Here is a 22,444-nt window from a genome sequence, read left to right as displayed (position 1 = left end):
TTTCTGATATAAGGCAGGATTTTCTTTGAGTACTGAAATCTAAAGCTGATCAAAAAATAGTTCAGTTTTCTCTTGGTGGTAGACATAGGAGAGGCAATGGGGCAGGTGGGGGCGGGGGGGGGGAGAGAAAGAGAGAGAGAGAGAGAGAGAGAGAGAGAGAGGGGAAGGGTGGGAGTCCCTGGGCAGGGCTGCTGTATTTCAGGGTCTGTCAGCATTTCCATTACTGAAACCTCAGGGGGCTGTAATTTAATGTAACTATAAAAATTTACCCTCTGAATTTAAAGTTATCATCTTGCAATTTGCTTTGCTGATGTTTTACATTTTTTGAAGAGAGGAAAGGATGCATTTTCTTCCTGTGTTAAAATTAGAAGACAAACATAGAAAGCCTACTTCACTTGGTTATTTTTGAGAGACCTTTGAAATAAGATAAAATAATATGGGCTTGGAGTTAAACCTTTTTCTGTTTCCATAGTTCTCTTTTATTTTAAAGTATTGTCTTCACCTACATCCTCTTCTTTGCCTTCCAGAATATGTGTGTGTGTGTGTGTGTGTGTGTAAAACAGATTATCTTTTATATCATCTCTCTCTCTCTCTCTCTCTCTCTCTCTCTCTCTCTCTCTCCCTCCTCTTCACTAAACAAACATTTATTCCTATTTGTAAGCACTGTGCTTTGGGCTTAGAAGAACAAAGAATAAAATATTCTCTACTTACTAAATATCCTTTTTGTTCCCCTTAAATATTTGGTTTGTTTTATTTGTCTATATTAGGTTTAAACATTTTTAAGGGTAAAAACTAGCATTAAATGCATAAATATACTGAAAAGCAAAACATAACACATGTCATAAAAAAACTTGTTTTGAAAACTGATGACTTTCTTTGGCATTACTAATTATCTCCCTTTAGCATTTCTTCCTTTATGGCCAACTGAATGAGATTCACAAAACAACCCATACCAAGATGCGGTAAATAATATAATAATCCCTCAAAGATGTCCACATTCTAATCCTTGGAATCTATAAATGTGTTACCTTATATGGTAAAGGGATATGAAGGCTGCAGATGGAATTTAGGTTGCTGATCAACTGACCTTATAATAGAAGATTATCCTGCTTTGTCTGGATGGGCACAATGTAGTCACAAGCATCTAATGCAATCACAAAAGCAGAAGAGGGAAGCAGAAGAGGAGACTAGAGGAATGTGACATAAAGATCTAACTCCATTGCTGGCTTTGAATATGGAAGCAGGGACCACAAGTCAAGAAAGGCTTAGCTATCTAGAAGGTAGAAAGGTCAAGGAAATGGATTCTCCCCTACAGCTTCCAACATCTTGATTTAGCCCATTGAGACTCATCTTGGACTTCTGACTTCCAGAATTTTAAGATCATATATTTTTTTGTTTTAAATCACTGTTCATGATAATATGTTATAGTAGTAATAGGGAGCTAATATGCAAATGGAGCTCAGAACAGATCACCCTAATAGATTACTCAATTAATTCCCTTTCTGGTGGATCAGACTCCTCAAATAGTCTTTCTGAGTTTACTGAACTCTGTTCATTTCAAGTCCTCATTTATATCCCTACCATTTTAAGTCCATGCCGTGGACTTCTCATTTCTCCTATCTTCTATTTTCCTTTCCAAAACTACCTTGTCTCCTTGTTTAGGGCTTCTTCTTACAGATGGAAAAACTCTAATAAAAAGTCTTTTTTTTTCAATGAAGAGAATTAACTTTTATGATGTGCATCATTCATGATCCAATCAGAAGACAGAAAACACAGTTATTCAAACAAGAAAGTCAAACATACAGAATTATTAACCTTAATCATAACATTCTTTAGTTCCACATCCCAATAAACAAACAAAGAATTTGATGAAGTTGTAGACATTATTAATTTTATAAAATTTCAAGCCTTGAATACATATCTCTTCATTAATCCCTAGGACAAAATGGGAGGAATGCAAAGACTAATTCTGTCACATATCCAAATATGATAGTTCTGAGGAAAAGCAAGTGTGCAGTTGTTTGAATTGCAAGATGATCTAGCTGCTTTTTTCATAGGATGGCATTTTAAATTGTATGAATGACTGACAGACTATGGTTATGCAGACTTAGGTATTTGGTAGACATTTTCTTAAAAATTAAGAACAAAATGAGCCTGTCACTCTGAGAAAAAAGTGAACATTTGTTACCAGTGATAAAATTCAAGCTTTCAAGAAGAGATTAGAATTTTGGAAAACTTTGAGCTTGACAGTTTCCCAATCCTTAAAGACTTTTCTAATGAAATTGATGGTGGTATTACAAATATGACTTTTTGATATTGTATGAAATGTGTCAGCATTTAGAAGAATTGATAACCCTGTGAATCAATGTTTTCTAAATGACCAATGTAAGCTGTCCCAAATCATTCCCAGGTCAAAGATCTATTTAGACTATGAGATAGACCAATAGATTTTAATGCAATAGAAGACATAATGTTCATTGATATGACTTCTGATTCCATACTGCAGATAACCTTTAAGGCACTACCGCTTCTGAAGTTTTGTGTAGTATCAAAGAATTTCTACTCTTATTTGCAATAGCCATTAATCTCTTTCTTTTTCCAAGGACTTACCTATGTGAGGATGGATTTTCTTCATGTACTTCAGCCAACATGTCACAACAGCTTGAGTGTAGAAACAGGTATGGGAATCCAGCTGTCTTCCATGAAGTCAGACATTAAAGCAAATTGCAAAGAGAAAATAATACCAATCTTCTTATTAAATTATATGTGAAAACATTGTTATTTTGAATAAAAGCATTTTATATAGGTTAATATATAATCAATTTTATATTAATAAATATTTAAATGATTATCAATTAAAATTTCGAATATAGAAAATATTAATGGATAAAACTCACATGCATAAAACTCTTTGGGATAGCCAATGATTTTTAAAGATTATAAAGATCTCCTGAGGACAAAAGGTTGAGAACTGTTGACATAGGCAATAAATGGGCAGAAGTTGCAGACCTGGGCTTATGGCAGGAAAGTACTATTTGAAGATTGCAGCTGTCATGATCTCACTAGTAATTAGAAAAAATGAATGTTAAAATACCAGATAAAAACAATTTCTTGCCGCTCATATTGGCAAAAATTTTTAAATCTGATAGTTTCAAGAATGATGACAGTAGATAAAATTAAGTACTCTTATTAATCATTAGTAGAAGTTTCAGTGTGATCATTGGTAACAGCCAATTGGCAATCTCTTGTTTAATTTAAAATGTATTCAATAGCCCAGAAAAATATACTCCTAATATTCTTGAGAATCTGTCACTCATGTGTTCATGGATAAATGGGCAAGGATGTCTATTATTATCTTCTTTGTGATAGGAAAACAAACCACCCAAGCCCTCAGTGATGGCTAAATACAACGTGGCACCTTCATGCACATTGAGACCCTGTATAACTGTTAAAATAAATGCACCAGAGCTCTAAATGGATATGGACCTTAAAAGCATCATATTGGTGAAAACAGAAAATTACAGAGTTATATGTTTGGCACAATATCATTTACATGAAAAATATGTGTGAGGTTGAGCCACATGAAATTGCATTATTTAGGTAAAAAACAGTCAAATACCAGCAAATCCATATTATTCAAACTAAATACAAAGGAGTTTAGGAAATACCCTTGAAGTGATTGCACTGAATTCCTTTTGGGAAGGAGATGGGCCTAACGGATGAAAGGTTCAACTTCATCTGCAATAATGATTTTTTTTTTAATAAAAAAGAAAGAACAAGAAAACATACCAAAGTTGTAAGTTCTAAATGGTGGATACTTGATGGTGGGTACTTGGATGTCTATTTTATTATTATGCACTAAAGACTTAATTAAAAAAAACTTGGAATTGTCCAAAAGAAGATGAAATGACTCAATGGCAGCATGCTTCCCATTACTTCAATGTCCAGGGTGTTGGAGGGGACATTAAAATTTCCCATGGGCGGACTTCTAGGAACCCAGTGACTTTACCCAAAAGAGTAAATGTGCTTTCAGCAGCTTCAGATCCTGTGGCAACCTGTTGTGGTGGAGAAAAGGCATGGGGACCATGGATTTTTTTTCAGAGCCCTATAAATCTCAGTACGTAATCAGATCCATTATAGACTGATTTATGATACTTGGTAAAGGAAGATTTTTTTTTTTTAAACAGAATCTCCACTTGAGCAGAGCTGAAAATACTAACCTCCATCCAACTACTCTTAAAAGAATCCCTTTGGATATTTTTCACTATCACTGTGAAAGTTAGCAAGGTCAACTAAACATACATAGAATGAACTTCAAATATACGGATTGTAGTTAAAAGGTAGCTTGTAACCTCATGTATAACAAGCATCATCTTTAAATTCTATTCATATTTTTGTCTGTTTTAAATTGCTTTCAAAGTAGAATTTTTAGTGGGAACCTCACAAGATAGAAAATGAAGGGTACTATCTGTAAACATTTTAGTCTTGTAAGCAGATATTCTTTGCAGAGGTCTGTTGTGTAGAGAAGAAGAGATGATTTGTACATGCTTGAAAAAAATCTCAGTCTATGTGGTTAGAGCTCAAGCACATGAAACTCCCACCAAAAAACCATAGAAGCAACAAACTTGGGCCTTGACAGTGATGACTGGAGAGAGCTCTAAAGTTACCGTGGAGAGATTGTACAAGGTACTTGGCAGGGAAGGGCTTCTCCCGAGAGGCATGTCCCCCAGAGGCCTGAAAAGGGAAATGATCCAATTTACCCATGTGAAGGATGGCTTCCTCTGGGACTTGTGATTTTCTGCTGAGTCTGGAGGTTAATTCTGGAAGAATGGATTGAGCTAGCAACAGAGGGTGATTCATGGCCCTGGCTTGACTCTTGCAAATGAGTCGGGAAATATGAGGAGTGTGAAATATAGCAGGCAGTGGCTAAATAGTTCAGGGATAGTTATTGTTATTAGAATGTGTGAGGCAGTCTTCTTCTATTTATAGCCTGCCATGCTGAGCCTCTGCTAAACTCCCACCTCCACCAAAAGAACTCAACGTGACACCAAGCTGAAGAGCTGCTTGTCTAGGTGAAATTACCAGGGAATTCCAATGGAACTTCAAATTGTTCACATTCAATGACATTTTCTCATGAAAAATGTAGGACTGCTTATAGCCAGCTGTCAGACAGACAGTGACATTAAAATGTGCCCGAGGAAGCCTCCAGTACTTTGGGGTTTTATTTCTCTAGGTCAGATCAAAGTAGATTCTTTAGTAGGTCTCTGCCTTTTTCTCACGCTGACCCAGGTCAAACGGGGCCTCAATGAACTGGCTTCTGTAAGGCCCCTGTCGAACCTTTTCTCATTCATGATTAATCTCTGTCTTCTCGGCTTGGCATTAGCATGGTTTACTTGTTCTCTAATTAGTTCATTCATTCAGTTTCATATGTACTGGGTAGCAGGCTAGGGGTTAAAAATAAAACTTGTCCTCAGAAAACTTTACATCTAGTGAAGGAGAAAACACACACCCTTAAATAGTCTTAACATGGAATGAAATGACACAGGCCATATCAGCCAAGAGCAAGGAGTTGGTTGAAGGGTGATGTTCAGGTAGTAGTATGTGAAAGAGGGAAGAAGGAGGACATGGAAGAGAGATGTATGGAAACTTTGTAGCAGAAGCCGTACTCACAGGACAAAGGTATGAGCACTCTGACCAGATTTATGGTTTGGTGTTCCTTCAGACTGATGGTTTTAAATATTGCTCAATATTTGTTGGGTGGAGAGAATATAACCCCCACATATTCCTCTTTATTGGCCCATGTCATTGGGTTCTGGCCTCAGGCTTATACACCCTGTTTAGCAGGTAAAAACTCTGAGTTTACCTGAACCTACTCTCCTTGGAAGGCAGTCTAGCTACCTACCATCTGTGGTTATTCACACTTACCTCTGCCAATCCTCCCCACTCCTAAATGGCTTTATTAAATTATTCCTCCCTAACACCTACAGTGCGGTTTCTGAATGGAGGCCTAGTAAACACAGTTTGCTCCATTTCATTATATTTTTGAGCCTAGCTAGGGTAGTTGCCATCTGGCCCTCTCCTTAATCTAGCTCTGGGAAATAGCAATATCCTGAGCAAAGGTTTGGAGGCTGGAGAGCTTGAAGATGACATCCCAGAATGTGAAGCACCATCTGCAGCAGAGAAGTGTGAGAAATGGTGCAGAGGAAGAGGCATCCGCTTGGAGAGCCTCAGTAGGCTAATCTAAGAGAACTGGCATCGGTTTAGTGAGTCATAGTAAGGCACTTAGGGATTATGAGCCAGGATTATGATTTATATAATCAGATTTATATTTTTGAAATTCCTTTTTGGTTAATAAAGAGAAATAGTGGATTTAAAAATGTATAAAGGTTAGACACTTTCAGCATAATTTTTCTTTGTACATTTCTACATTTTTAAAAATTTGTATAATCACTCATAGGTCATTATTATGGTTAGTATTTTGGTCTGTTTCCATGAATTTCTATTTCTTTGTATGTGTGTGTGTGTGTGTGTGTATGTGTTTATATGATAGAGATTACACTGTATATATAATTTGCCAGTTTTTATACTTAATATGACAATATTAGTATCTCATATTATTAAAAATCACTTTATAAACATAGTTTCAATTTGTCGTAAAATATTATGAAAATAGTATTATTTCCTGAATCATTTTTCTATTGCTGAACATTTGGGTTATTATCCATTTATCTATTATTAAGTAGTGTTATAATTATTTTATTAAGATTCATTTGGCAATCATATGATTTGGAGAAGGAGGTTTGTTGCACAAATAGCAAATGGTTGGAAGTGAGAGCCCAAGACAGGAAGAAACTGTACTGATTCAAGGTCTAACTGGACAATGGTGAAGAAAAGGTAAGGAGATCCATGGGGTTATTGTTATTTTCCCAAGGTTTGATTTTCTTAAAGTTACACCAGGTTTTTCTCCTCTTCCTCACCTATGGAGCCCTCAACCTGTGTTTGTTTAATGAAACAATGAGTAATTGAACATGAGGCTTTGCTACTGTTGTTGTTGCCAAAGACCACACCACATCCACTCCAAACATCCTGGCTCATATAATCTCCCTGAAGAATGCTGTCCAGTCTCAACGCGCCAATTCCCTCTGATGTGTCTGATGAATTTGTTCATTATCTTCATAAGCAGAACACCCATGAAAATAAAGAGTGGTCAGCAAAGAAGGTAATATATTTAGGACTTAATATATTTAGTTTCATCTTTTAAATAAAGTTTCTTGTTTACCTCTGGCCAATGTTGTAGCCATTTGCAAAATGTCTTATAATATGCTCAGCTCTGTGCCTGCTGCTGGGGCAACTAAGTTGTAGATTCTGCCTCAGGCAAGTAAATTTTAAACTTTAGTTGAGAAATAAAAAATGATACCCAATAGTAAAAAGAATATGATAGAGTTATGTTTATTCGAGAATGCATTTACTACCTACTGAAGCTCAGGGAAAAAAGAATAAGAAAATGGGAGAGAAACATCAGTGAACACACTAGAAGGCAAAGCTGATTTTATGAACTAAATTGAATTTCTGACAGTTGTGATTTTGTTTAACTCTGCAAAATGGAGGCAGGCAACAGCTGGTCCCCCCCTGCTGTGTAGTGGATCTTTTTTTACTTTCCTATGATAAATGGAGATCCCTAAATTCATTTAACCAGTGCTTCCCCACCATATTCTCAGCTGAGCTCTGACCTGCATAGACAACCTCAGAGACAGGCAGACCTGCTATAATACATGCGAATAATCAATATTTTCTGGTATGATGACCTCACTCTGGGAAATAATGCTTATGAGTTAATTGAGCTAATGAGAATATATTAACTATTGGTTCAGTGAAAGTGATAGCAAAGTAATCTAATTCCTACTGGCTCCTGGATAACCTTCAATTTAAAGGTAATGACATTATGAAATGTTAAACCAAATATACTCAAGTGTACATGGTATATACTCACTAGTCGGGATAGACGATTATCATAAAGTCATAGTTATGATTCTTGACAGAAGAGCCTTTTCACTTGGGTTTCATGATGGAGTTTAGGAATTCTGTGGAGTTGAATTAAAAAGACAGTACACCTTTATTTTTACCAATCTCTAATGAAATTTAGCAGTTTCTCATTATGAATATAGGCCACTAATTATAGTAGAATTTGCAGTATTCTCTTTGTCAATCATAATAGAAATTACAGATGTTTTTGTGTTTATCAGGCCTACATCTTGTTACTTGATGCAGTAAAAAAGAAAAATTATATTACTATATCATTAAATTGTTTTAAAAATATTTTTGTATTAGCATTTAAATATAATTTGTTCCTTTTGTATATGTTTTAATTTTATACTTTAAAAAATATGACCATGAGAAGGCATCACAGACTTTGCCTGACTGTAAAAGGACCTGCTTATGAATAGGTTAGGGACCCTTGCTTAGCATAAGGAAGTTGGAGCCTTCCCCACCCCATGGAAATGTTGCTATTTGCAATACAAATTCTTCCTATTTTTTTTCTCACACAGGGGATCCCACTAGTCCCTTTCTATGGGGGAGAACTTGGACTGGTTCTGCTGTCAGTTTACACAGTGAGATCTTCACCATATGTAACTCTCGAGGCTGGAGAGATGACATGCCGCCAGAATGATTGGGAAACATGGAGAAGTGGTGAGCTCTGGCTGGACCACCCTATAAGGAGAGATGACTTCTGCAAAGTAGTATTCTGCTGCAGGCTGCTGCTCTGTGTCCTTGGCTAGGCTGTCCCTGGACACTTACATAATATTAACAACATTTAAAAAAGTATACTGACAAAACTCAGAGATGCATGAGCCTGCTTTTCTTCCAATTATTTGGCTTGGTGGAGGGGATGGTAGCAGAACAGAAAAGGAAAAAACCATGGTCACGCCTAATGGTCATTTCGCCTCCAAACCTGAGCCCTGCTTGAAAGTGTGATCTTGGGTATTACATCCTCTCTTGACTATGGGTTCCCTAGTTTTCAAATGAGGCCAGTTCTGATCCTGACTATGTCCTGAGGTTAGTAAAGGTGTAGCAGTTCCTCAGAGCTCAAGTTTTGTTCTAGTGGCTCTGACAGTCCAGGACTGTGAGAAGAGGAATGAAGAGAGTGGGTAGAATATAGCATCTTGGGAGCCTCTCGAAGGCAGACTTGCAGTGTGGTTGTGTCTGCCATAAGGAGAGCAGATGAGGTTCTCTTGGGCACTGGCTTTCTTGGCTCATCCAAAGTGGAAGTTGAACAGCGTCATCAGTGAGGAAGTGCAGATGCTGCTACACAGAGACCTTTGGAAGCCAGCTCTTCAGGGTCACATTCTTGGGTAGTTACTGTAACTGTCAGAGTGTAGGAGTAGGTTATTTGGGCTCAAGAATAAGTCTGGTTCAAATGGTCATTGTCTTCCATAGAGGCTGACTTCACTTTCTATAGCCCTTATCCATTTTTATTTACTTTTATCTTTCACATTACTTTTGCTTACTTTAAACATTGCTTATTCTCATGTGCTGAGCTCTGAGAATGAAAATAAGGCTCATGGATAAGATTTTTGTGGCCTAAGTTGGGAAAATAGTAAAGGTGCAAAGAAAAAATGTGCATTTCAAGTGTAAGTGCCTGGTTTATTGGGAATAATTGTGAAAGTGTGTGACTTCTCAAACTGCTTATCAGTTTCTTCCAAGTTGTTTTATAGTAACCTGCTTCATAGAGATCCCTTGATACAGCATAAATTGTAGTGATTTGAGTGAATGGCTTCAGTGCTCTCCAGAATCTGAAGCCCACCCTCTCTCCCACAACTTGGAATTATTTGGAATTCTAAGAGAGAGAAATGCTTGTGAACTCATGTGCCAATAAAAGTGTAATCAAAATTACTCTATTAAAACTTCCCCAGTTGCATGGGACTCTACCTAGAGATGTTTGTTCTTACAGTATAAAGGCTTTCATTTGACAGAATGTTTTGTTGGTTGAAAGTTTTGTATAATATATTTTTAGAAGGAAAAGATAAATGCTAATGAGGTAGCTATTGGGAATTTGTTCAAGAAACAAACTTTCATGAAATGGTTTGAGATTAGTAGAAAATCTGTCTGCTCTCCTATACCTGCTATCAGTTTATGACTATGATTAATATCCAGAAATGATCTAAGACATATAAAACCTCAAATCACAAAAGACACAGAAAAATTTGAGAAGAACAAAGTTTGGATCTCATTTGTTTTTTTTTTTTCTTCACCCTTATTATCAAATCTCATATTGAACATGTTGAGTAATTGAAGTTTTACTCTCCCTTAGAAAGAGAGCCAAATTTTGCTGAGTTAGCTACTTGAAGGGAATGGCATTGACCTCCTATTTAGCAACTAAGACACTATGTTTAAGCCTTATTCTATTCTTCAGGTTGTAAAATAAATTTAGATTTATTTACCAGTGTAGCTAAGGAATTGATGGCAACCCTATTCTAAGTGCATTTTATTTAAATACTCTGTAGAAGACAAGAAAATTATACTTAGGTAATATCCAATTGGCAAAAGGAAGAAATTTTATCATAGTTCTTTTTTCTTCAGAATGAAAAAGTTTATGAAGAGGAAACTTGAAAGTGAAGCAAATGTTATATGATTTTAAGGATCTGACCTTTATTGGCAGTGTGTGTATGGGGGGGAGGGTAGGCAGCAATGAGGGGAGATTTTCTTTTTTCTCTTTCTTTCTTTTTTTGGCTGTTAGTACCTGTAATTCCAATGAACATTGCAGGATTTTTGGAACATAGCACTTTAATCACTGAATCTGGACCAGGAATGGTAAGAGATTTATTTATCATTTCATTTTACTTGAGAGGCTGAAGGAATATTATTCACAGCTCTGGACTTTCTTTTTTTCCATCCATGTAACATCTATTTCAGACTTATTATTTTATGTCTGTGACAAGATGAATCATAAAATTAAATGCAAAATGTTCTTGTTTATACCTCTAGACAGAGAAACCAGTATGCAGCTCAGTGATAGAAGGTAATAAGCCTCATTCCTCTCTGCAAAATATCTAAAAGGGCTTATTTGTAAATGCTTGCAAAAGTATGTACACCATCCTTGAAACGTTAAGTTTGGAGATTTAATAGATACTTGAAGTTTATGAACAATATGAAGAGAGACACAAGATGCAAAAAATTACATGAATTGTTGCAACTGCACTTGAAACTTTAGAACTCCAATTAGATCTGATTACACATTCTGACTTATGCTTTCTATATCAGTCATCCAGAAAACTGAGTTAGGATTTTATTCCATAGTATCCTGGCTATGTTCTTGCTTTTTAGGTTGTCCTTCTGTGTTTGAAAGTTCTTATTGTTCTTTTTGCCTCCTTTGGAAATCAACAATTTCTGACCCTCTTCAAATCAAGTGAGGAAAACCAAATGAAGTTTTATAAAAAAAGTTGACTTCCCATTCATTTGCCAAATGCCTACCAATGGGCCAAATGCTGATCTTCACCCTGAGGCTGTAGTAGTGAACAAAATGGGTATAATTCCTGTCTGTGTAGGACTTATGTTCTACTTTGGAAGCAGATGCTAACTCAATGAAAACTTATAAAATTTAAAATTGTTTCAAGATCAATGGTGAAAAGCAAAAGATATCAAAGCTTAAAATTGATATTGGTCTTGGACAGATCTTTTTGAGAAGGTCTAAAATGACTTGAAGGATAAGTAAGAGTTGGAGAGTGAAATGGAGAGGTGGTTGTTCCAGGCATGTAGCAACAGAGTGTGAAGTCTCTGAGGAGGGAAAGACCTGGAAGAGTTGAGGAAATGGAAGGTGGTGATGGTTGGAGCATCGTGTCTTCTGGGAGGAAAGTGTATTGGGACAAGTTCGGAGGTATGGGCAGGGGTCAATAGGGTGCCAGACCTATGCTTTACTTGAAGAATTATAGGTTTTATCCTACTCTACATGCACACACACACACACACACACACACACACACACACACACCCCACATAACACACATAACTGATTGGTCCTTTTTTTCTAGACAATCCTGACCAAATACATCATGACACTGAATGCTTTTTTCTTTTCTTCTTATTCTTATCTTGTGGTACCAGGGTATTCTGCATATTAGACAAGCTCTCCACTGCTGAACCACAGCCACTGAAAGCTTTTAAGGCAGAGAATAACATAATTGGATTTAAGTAGCCAAAGACCACCTTTATCTGTGAGAAAAATCAATTGGAGAAGGAGGCAAAAATGGATGATGGAGTAATACTATTTTAGTTCAGGACAAGATCACAGTAGCTTGGACTCCAGGCATAGGATCAAAGAAGAGCAGATGTTAGTAGGTTGCAGATATATTTTGTTGGTAAAATAAATGAAACTTGGAAATGGCTTGGACGAGAAGATGAGGGAGAAAGAAGTAATGAGTTTGATTACTAGATTTTTGGCTAGTACAATTGGTGGAATGAAGAAGATATCATTAACTTAGATAGGGAGGGCTGGAGTTGGATCAAATTAGAGAGGAAAATCAAGATTTAATTGTGTATATATTATGGCTGAATGTTTTTGAAGCACTAGAGTGTAGATGTTAAAGAGTTATTTACATATAATGGTCTCTGATTAGGGATATGAGTTGAAAATTTATTGGTTCATAGATGCCACATAAAGCCATATGAGTGTACAAGGTATCAGTGAGGGTATATACTGAAAAGAGGGATAACTGGGTCAAATGGTGGTTCCATTCCAAGTTTTCTGAGGAATCTCCACACTGCTTTTCAGAGTGATTGCCATCAATTTGTAGTCCCACCAGCAATGTATGAATGTATCTTTTTCCTCACATATTTGGCAACATTAATTGTTACTTATATTCTTGATAATTGCCATTCTGACAAATGAGATAGAATCTCAGTGTAGTTTTAATTTGCTTTCTGTGATTGATAAAAATGTTGAACATTTTTACATGTATTTATTGACCGATTATATTTCTTCTTCTGTGAAGCATCTGTTTAGTTCATTTGCCTGTTTATTGAGTTATTTACCCAATGTTTATACTAGCTTAATTCATAATAGCTAAACTATGGAACCAACCTAGGTGCCCTTCAATAGAAGAATGGATAAAGAATATGTATATATACACAATGGAATATTACTCAGCCATAAAGAATAATAAATTTATGACATTTGCCAGCAAATGGGTGGATTTGGAGACTGTCATGCTAAATCAAGTAAACCAGTCCCCAAAAAGCAAAGGTTGAACGTTATCTCTGATGGGTGGAAGCTAACCTACAATAAGGGGGTGGGGGTCAGAAGAAGAATAGAAGTGCAGTAAATCAGACAATGGAGAATGGAGGGAAGGGAGAGGGGATAAGCAAAGGAAGGACAGTGGAATGAACCTGACATAGTTTTCCTATGCGCATATATGAAAATATAACAGTGAATCCCACCACAATGGACATACATAAGAATGGGACTCTAACTAGAATAAGATGTATTCCATACTTGGATAATTATATCAGAATGGATTCTGGTGTCATATTTAACTAAAAAGAACTAATAAAAAAAACTGGAAAAAAGAGGTTAATGAGAAAAAAAAGATTTTACTAAGAAGTAGCAGTTGGTAGAAAAGAGAGAAACCCAGGGACTGAGCTGTAAAAACTAAAATTTAAACACCACATAGAGGTGGTTCTGTTAATGAGTCTAAGAAGAATCAAGTAAGAAAGATAAGAAGACATTCAGGCCAGGGTAGTGCTTTAAGAGAGATAGAAGAGAAGTTTCAACAGGAAGAGAGTTGCCAGCTTTGTTGACTTTGTGCTGAGATAGTTTAATAAGATGAGGACTTCATCATTTGAGGTAGAGGCAGAAATTAGAATTTTAATAGGCTGAACTATACATGGCAGTGAGAAAATGGAGATAGACTGTGTAGACAACAGTGTAGGGAAAGATTGGCTGTGAAGGAAAACAGAGGGCAAAGTAGTCTCTGGTAGAGTCGTGGGCCAGGTATGGGGGGTGATGCTTTTTAAAAGATGGCAGGTTCTTCGCATGTTGTAATACCAATGGGAATGAACAAGAGAGGAAGTGTTTGGGGATGCGAGAGGCAGTGTCAAGGAGCAGCCTGTCTGAGTAGGATGGAGGGAATGCTACACTGAGAGGGAGTGAAGCCCAAATCCCTCAATGAACAGGGTCAGGATTTTGCAGGACGAGGCTTATAGAAGCAGAGAGGGGAAGGAATGTAAAGGTGTTTGTCAAGGAGTAATCTGATGGTTGATTCAAGGGCATGGGTAGGAAAGGAAGTGAGAACATGAGGGGCCTAAAGATTAGGGAGACACCAGAGGATTGGGGGGGCTACTGAAGTACGTGCATTTAACACAAGAGGACTTACTTATGTTACTCCACTCATTTCATGAATGCATGCCTGGGTTCTTCATTTGTTCCCCAAATGCCCCATCTCCTTATTTATTTATTTCTGCATTTTGTATAGATAGATACAAATGATAGAACTAGATAGAACTCCTCCATAAAAATGCTCATGCTTGCTAAGTAACCTAGAAGACTGAAACAAGGCAGCCTCTCTTAGGTTCCCTAATTCTTGCTGCATGGTGTTCTTACTATGCTTCTCATTGTCCTGAGGAGCACTGATATGGCTTCTTTACCAAGTGCTTGATGGGATCCGACCAAGTCAACATTAGATTTTATGATCCAGAGACCTGAATTGAGGTCCTTTGAGAAGCAAGAGAAGTACCCTAAGTTCCTTGTCATTTACAGAATTAACGTGTTGGGTCTCCATTAATGAAAGGCTTTGCAAACAATCCAAAACCAACGTGAAAAGACGTTGGACAAAAATGTCTCTTGGAATGTCAGGATTTGTTTATTTCATTTCTCTTCTAGTTAGGCACTTGAATTTATATGGTTCACCCACCAACAAACTCTGGGTGCAAATCACATTTGTATACTTCCACCACACAGACCTGCTAGACCCAAATGTGTTTCCTGACTTTATTAAAGGTTTTTAATTTTTTTTTTAATTGTTGTTGGTTCCTGTCGGAACTAGGTTCTTGACCTTCATGCTTACACTTAATTATGTGTTGAGTACCCATCAATAGACTGGCACTGTGTTAGATATTAGAAATCAGGAAATGAGGAAACTAATCTTTCCCAGGCAGGCATGCAACTCCAAATTCCATATAGAAAATGCTAACAAAAGTTCCCCTAGTTCTTGGTGAGTGGACTAGGGGAAGAGGCTAATCCATTTTACTTCAGTAAAAGAATTAGAAAGTGCTGTACTCAGGGAGGGACTTTTGAGAAGAACCCTTCAGGGTGAATAGAGTGGGTTGTAAAGGCATGAATGAACATGATAATGTTTGCCACCTGAAAGAAATCTTTTGTGGTTTAGGAAACTAAGTTGTGTGGATCTTGTGGCAAGGTTTCAGTTTGGAAAATTTAGCTTGGCTCAGTTCTGAAGAGATTTATGGGCCAGAGTTATGATTTGCATGTTATTCTATTGGATAGAAAGCTATTAAAAGTTTTATATGAAAGGGACCGATTTGATCGGGTCTATTTTTCATGCCCCGTTTCAGTTCTCCTTCTGGTCCTAGTGTGTTTCTGTTAAGTAATTAGTTTTCTCCATAGCCAAAATTATTCCTCCAAGTTGACACCACTAAACTGCAGATGCCTCAGCTGACGCTCGCTGCAGAGGCTGCCAACCCTGTGTTCCCCACTGGTCCTCCTTCTTCTGCTGTCCGGAAAACAGACTTTTTTGCTAGGGTCATGCCAGCTGACACCGAAATGATTCTCCACTATTTCTTCTTCTTTGAGGCAAAATCCCAAGTAGGTGAATCTGATGGGCAGGAGGTATGCCCTAGTTGCAAGGGAACCTGGGATGCTGAATGACCCCCCTTTTCAGTTTCCATAACAGGAGGCTGGTTCTGCCTTGCACCGAGATTCATAGAGTGAGAGATTCTCTACACATGAAAATAACAGTCAGCTATAAACAACAACAACAAAATGCTCACCAGATCTCCTTTTATGAAAGAAGAGATTGGAGCCCAGAGAGGTAGAGTCACCCGTCCAGGGCCACAGTGGTGTAAAGAACCTGAAACCAGGGAGTCTGACTCTGGAATTCATATGCACAGCCACTACATCTTATAAATAGACTATAGGGTGATAAGTATTTTGATGATGAAGAGTGTGTGTGTGTGTGTGTAAGTGACAGGGGTATACTAGAGAGAGTGGCGTTGAAACAGAGTGGAAGTAATGATCTGGTACAGGAGTTGAGATCATTGATGTAAGCCATAGTCAGGAACAGACCAGGACATGCTTGCTCAGTTCAATGCCAGCTTTACGTTAGCACCGGTGGCAAGGTCCTTGAAACTCGACTTCCTGGCCCCCATGATCTCTGTTGAAATATTTGCTCTCAAGTATTTGTCCTTTCCAGCCTCACTTCTGGACCCCCAACTCCCCACTCCCCATCACTGATGGTTTTTTCCTATGATGTTCTTTCCGGCCACTGAGAAGGGGAACTGAGAATATGTTGAGAGGGCCTTTTCCGACGAGAGATGAACACCAATGTCAGTCACATACACACACATATCAGATGCAAATGTGAGAATCATGAAAGTGAATAATCTTAGCTAAAGCCAAATCCAGTGATCAGATCCTTCTAAGAGGTCATCAGATCTCTTCAAGTAAATTTTGAATGTTTTGCATCCTTCAGTGAAAATAAATAGCTTGGAAGATTTCTTGTAAACGCCAGTCAAAATGTTACAATAAGACAAGCTACACAAACATCAAGGTCCAATTATATAATTTCCAAAGCTTTTATTCTTAAAAAACAAAAGAGAGCAAAAAGGAGATCCGTGTGAGTACTTGTTGCAGGTCATCCATTTTTATCCGAAATGTTGGCTCCTTGGTGTCGTTCTTTGAATGTTTGTAGAACCTAGTGCCTGTCCCTCTGGGAATGCACAGTCTTCCAAAGCTTCTCTTTCTTCCTTTGTTTTTATCTGGTGGCATTATCCAGCTACCAAGATCAACATTTATTAGAGCATTATTTATCTACCTAGAAGTCCATGGTCTCTGAAAACAGTTGGACTGCTAGTTAAAAATTAAAAGTGCAAGAGCATGGCCGAATGCTTTGTAATAATAAATGCTTCTTATTTCTTTTCATAAGCAGTTTTGCTTGTGGAAGTCAGAAGCCTCCTGGCACTTGAGGAGAATATACCTAGACATCAAATACCCATGAAATCCCTTGTCTTTTATGGCATACCATTTATTGGTGTTGCTCACGGATCTGAATATAGCCTTTTCGTTTTCTTTCAGCCACTGCCAATATTTATCTTTCATTTCTTCTGCTTCCCACAATTATCTACCTCTAAACATTATCAGAATTGTCTCCAGGCATCTCAACTTTAAATGAGATTGTAACTTTTCCACTTAGGCCTTGTTTCATTAAACAAATATGTGGGTGCTACATGATTTTGCAGCAGATACTCTTTATGTGGGAGTTGGATTTGTTCTGTGTTTACAGCTAAAGAGAAAAAAAAAATTCAACACTTTATTGGACATGTACTAGCATGTGGGTGAGGTTGAAGAAAATAATTGAGTGTTGAAATCAAATACGAGCCTGGGAAAATGTTCCTTTCTGATGGGACTGGCAGGAAAGGCCAACAGCTGGCACACAAGGAGACCTCTCAGGCTTAGCCTATTTTTTTGGACTTGCTCCTTCAGGAAGCTCAGCCTCATCCCTGAAGCAGAACCCTCAAGAACAATTCAAGGTAATGAATTGTCTATATCCAGAAGCAAGACATTTCATCTCAAGACAAAAGCCACATCATTACTCTGCTTAGTATGACTTCTACCACCCCTCTCAGAGCCATCTCTATCATTAATTCTCACTATTAGTGGTAATTATATTCTACAAAGTTGTCGTAAACACTGAATTAGGGGACACTGAAGCATTGATCTTATGGAGAATACCTGTGAGCCCCTAAGTGGTGAGTGCTTATGATATTATGTTGCCTCAACCTGCTTATTTAAATGTAGGTTGAATGTTCTCATAAGCAGAAGCAGGGCCCAGCTGCCTTCGACCCAGTTTACAATTCTACACCACACCCACAGGGCTCAAGCCAGAGATAAGATCTTAAAGAAATAGCTCCCACCTATCAGATTTGGGCTCTTGGTTTTTCCACCACTTCCTTGAAGTGGATCATGCTGGAGAAATTAAATGACGACTTCTCAGTCACAGTGTGACCTCCTGGAACACATCCCTGCTTACTTTAAATGCACCAATCAAAACACTCCTGGGAAAAACCTGTTGGGTTAACACGGTGGATCCAATAAAGGTCCTGGCTCACTGGCCTTCTCCCTCTCTCTGTTTGTGCTCCCTGTATGTGGCCTCCAGGTCTAGAAGTACTAATGCTCTTAAACTTTCACAGCATGCTTGTGTCATTGAGCTGCAACACCTGCAAGCTGACCCCTAACAGGATGTCCTCATGTGATCTGTCTGGGTCTCCAGGGGTGGCTGGGCAGAGTATTTACCATCAAAGTTAATAGAGAAACTTGAAGAAGTTCATTCAAAACACACTGGTCACAACATTTTTATTATCTGAGCAATATAACTTTGTTTCCTGTGAGTTTCTATTTTTAAAAAATTGATATATATTATTGATTCATTAACAACCAAACTCAGGACTAATGACCCCACAACTAATGCCTGAGCAGCTTATCAGACATGTGTCTTTTGTATAAGGCACATGGGGGCCTTCCAGTACCCAGGTACCCTAGACGGTGCATCTGTCCTACACCGGTGCACCATCTTAAACAGCACAAAATCAACAGCAAAACCACAAAAATGTGAAAAATGTGGCACTGAGTAGACAGCAAAAAGGACACTTATTTATAATATGAAAGTTGAATAAGAAGGTAGAATGTCATCTTGTCTGACTTTAGCAGAGATCCCAATTGGTGACTCAAGTTCTTCTCTGCTTTTTGCACATTCATGAGTAACTGTGAGAGCACCACAAGTATTGATTTGGGGCTGACAAATAAATTTTAGTGCTCAGGTGAATTTGGAAGTAAAGAATTCACAAATAATGAGGGTTGATTTGTACCGATCCATCCATCTATCCATCAATCCATTCATCTGTCCATTCTGTTGCTTACCCCCCCATCCTTCTATTCATCTGTTTGTTTTTAGGGCATGAAGCATACCAAGAATTTCTGATTACTTTATTTGGAGTAACCTACATTCCTACATTGTGAATGTGACATGTTATCCTTCCAGTTTTCAGACTGTCTATTTAAAGTATTCAGTCATGAGATCAAGGACTAGAAGGTCTTGTTCACTCTTATATTCCCACCTCTAGTGCAGAACATGCTGCTGAGTACGTTCTCAATAAATATTTATTGAATGATACAATAAGTGATTTGCAAGTGGTACTTATTGCATAGGATCGCACTTTTCTTTCTCCCATATTGACCTCACATAGATGCATCACATAAATCTGAAAATATCTCGACCACATGGGCTATATTTTGTGCAGTCTTCAAAGAAGAGAATTAAGGTAGAATAATTAAATAATTGCCATCTATGAAATCAAATGGATCCCACATTTAGCCACCAATTTAGGCAGATGAAAATTTATTTCCAAATTTCCTTTCTGTTTCCTTCTTCTACCCTAAATTAAGAAGAATCTACATTTTCCCTTAGTATATACATCAATATTTAAAGAGGCTTATCACCTGAAAAATCTTTTTTTTGATGGAAATGTTTTATCTTACTTTATTTTAAGAACTTTCCCATCCCCATGCTGGGTCCTGTTTCTCATGTCTTTCTTTCATGTGGTTACCAGGGTAAATAATAGCTCTGTTTATCAAAATCTCTTGGACTAACAGGCCTTAGTCTTTACTTTCTCAAGTAAAAAGTAAAGACTGTGTGTTGCTTCAGTCTTTTCGCCTGAATATTAATTGAAAGCTATTGAATTGTCTATATACACACATTCTGTTTTTTGCATGAATTATTGGTTGAATATATTACTTTGGAAACTGTACAATTGGTATACTCTATACTCAGAAAATTGTTTGACTCACTATATGCCCAGGATTGTGTGAAAAAGTAAACAGAATTCCCCCCAAAATAACTAAATAAATAAATAAATAAATAGGAGGAAAATGTTTTTAGCATGGAGGCCAAATTATGACACATAAAATTAATCTTATAAAGCATGGAATCATAGGCAATGTGCAATTCAACAAAATAGTTAGGTTTATAAATAGCAGTGGCTTTAAACCCTTCAGATTTGGGAGGAAGAAATTGTGGGTCTGGAATGAAGTGACAGGGAAGCTGCTGGGACTTAATTGTATGAACTGAGTCATTCTAAATAGCTGTCTCTTCTAATCCCAGAGTTTAGTCTCTTCTAACCCTGGAGGTAGTGCACCACCTGGCAGAGGGTGCTAATTTAACATTATTATAAACATAGTCTCTAAAGACTAGATGTGTGCATTGGGTGGGGGTGTGTATGTGGTCAGGGTTATGAATTGGGGGTGGGGCAAAAGTTCTTGGAAATAGTATTATAGTAGCTATCATTTATTGAGACTCCAGATCATTGTCTTGTAACAAGTTCACAGTAAATGATAGAATAAAAATCACCTTAATACTATACATTTTGATGTTCTATCCCAATTTCTTTTAGTCTTCTAATATTTTCATTCTTATATCTGTATGTTTTTCATCTTTACCTATAGTCTCATCTATTTAGATATGCATGAACATACATATAACCAAATTTGTAGGGATATATCAGAATCAGGGAACATAATGATTTTATGATCTAATTTAACAACATGATATTAAAAGTTCCTCAAAATCAATATGCTTAATTATTATTTAATGTTCCATGAGACACATATACTGTAATTTGCTTATTTTTAATATTTAGCAAATTCAATTTTTTTTTGTATTGTAGGTAATACTATGGTGAGTACTACTTTGACTTAAAAGTCTTTATCTGAAATTCAAATTTTTTACACAGGATGGATACTTAGAAGTAAAAATTACTGAGTATGAGTACATTTTTACTTTATACTCATAGATAACTTACAGTTCTCAATTTATACACTTATTACCAATATATAAAAGTACTGCACACTGCATAAATATTATTAAAAGTCCCTCACCCAATTTTTGATAAAAATGATATCTTGATATTTGACATCATTCATACTAAGCATAAACATTTTAAATATTTTTATTCTCATGTCATGCTCCATGCCCATCATTTTACTCCCTTTAGTTGGTTTTATAATGTGACTAAATTTTTATGATATTCTTTCTGATGTCAGTACATTCTCACCAATTTTCACATGACCTTGAAATCACCAAACCTGCATTTATGCCAGTTTTTTTTTTAAATTTTATTCCAGGAATTGAACCCAGGAGTCTTTAAATACTGAGCTACATTCATAGTCCATTTTATTTTTAGTTTTTGAGCAGGTTCTTGCTAAATTGCTTAGAGCCTAAGTTGCTGAGGCTGGCTTTGAACTTGTGATCCTCCTGCCTCAGCCTCCAAGTCTATGGTATTATAGAAGTGGGCCACCAGACCCAGCTATGCCAGTTTTTGTGAATTGGAGATGTTGGATATCATGTAATTTGGAGAAGAAGTTCTAGAGAACTACATAGTATCACTATTCCTGTCCCACCCCCACCTAACTGCCCTCTGCCCTCTGTCACTTCTCTCCTGCCTGTCTTTGGCCTGGAATCAACCCCATCTTGAAATGGGCTTGAATCTGGATCTCATACTGTGAACTGTGGTTTTGGACTTTGACTGCTCCCCTCTCTGACTACAGAATTTCACCAGTCTCTCCCTTCTTCTCCTCATTCTGTACAACATTCTCCTCTTCTCATCACAGAATTGGGTGTGGACCTGAGCTGTCTATATTTCATGGACCTGTGCTAGTGATCATGGGAATTCAGATCTTAGGTTCAGGCTAGATTTTCTAAAAGTGTGATCTCACTAAGATATTTAAGTTTTATGAATCACAATTTCTCAGTAGGTAGAGATCCATTCATTCATTCATTCATTCATTCATTCCATTCATTCTGTCTTTATTCCTAAGTTAACATGTCAGCATGCTTACATAAGGGAAGAATGGTTCTGGCCTTCAATTTGAGCATTAAACTTCTTGAAGTAAGTAAATTGTTTCTACATAAGGACAGGGCACCTCATATTGTATTTAAAATTTGTCCCATATAGTCAATAGTATCCTAATATTCTTTCAGAATTATATCCTATTTTGCTAATAGTAGTGAAATGTCAATTCAAGGGAGAATCCTAGAGTTCACTACATTTATAGTAGTCTAACATCCTATCCTTTCTCCGCATTCCCCCTCCTCAAACATTAGGCTGATAAGGACCTAATGCTTCCAGAAATGTCTTTCTTATTCAACTTTTTAAAAACATAACAATA

At 37.2% G+C, this 22,444-nt stretch overlaps 1 long non-coding RNA gene across 1 annotated transcript in view; it reads left to right on the top strand.

Annotated features, from left to right (window-relative positions):
• The window catches only part of LOC144365323 (uncharacterized), a 35,936-nt gene extending 26,045 nt beyond the window's left edge, over positions 1–9,891 (top strand). Inside the window, exons 3-5 of the long non-coding RNA XR_013423630.1 lie at positions 2,604–2,678; positions 6,765–6,894; positions 8,547–9,891. This is a non-coding gene — a long non-coding RNA (uncharacterized LOC144365323). The remainder of the gene's footprint in view (positions 1–2,603; positions 2,679–6,764; positions 6,895–8,546) is intronic.
• Positions 9,892–22,444: the final 12,553 nt, after the last annotated feature.

This window comes from Ictidomys tridecemlineatus, chromosome 7 (genome assembly GCF_052094955.1).
Source record: "Ictidomys tridecemlineatus isolate mIctTri1 chromosome 7, mIctTri1.hap1, whole genome shotgun sequence".
NCBI classification, from domain to species: Eukaryota; Metazoa; Chordata; class Mammalia; order Rodentia; family Sciuridae; genus Ictidomys; species Ictidomys tridecemlineatus.
The sequence above is the reverse complement of the archived record's forward strand: the minus strand, read 5'-3'. Positions and strand labels throughout refer to the sequence as shown.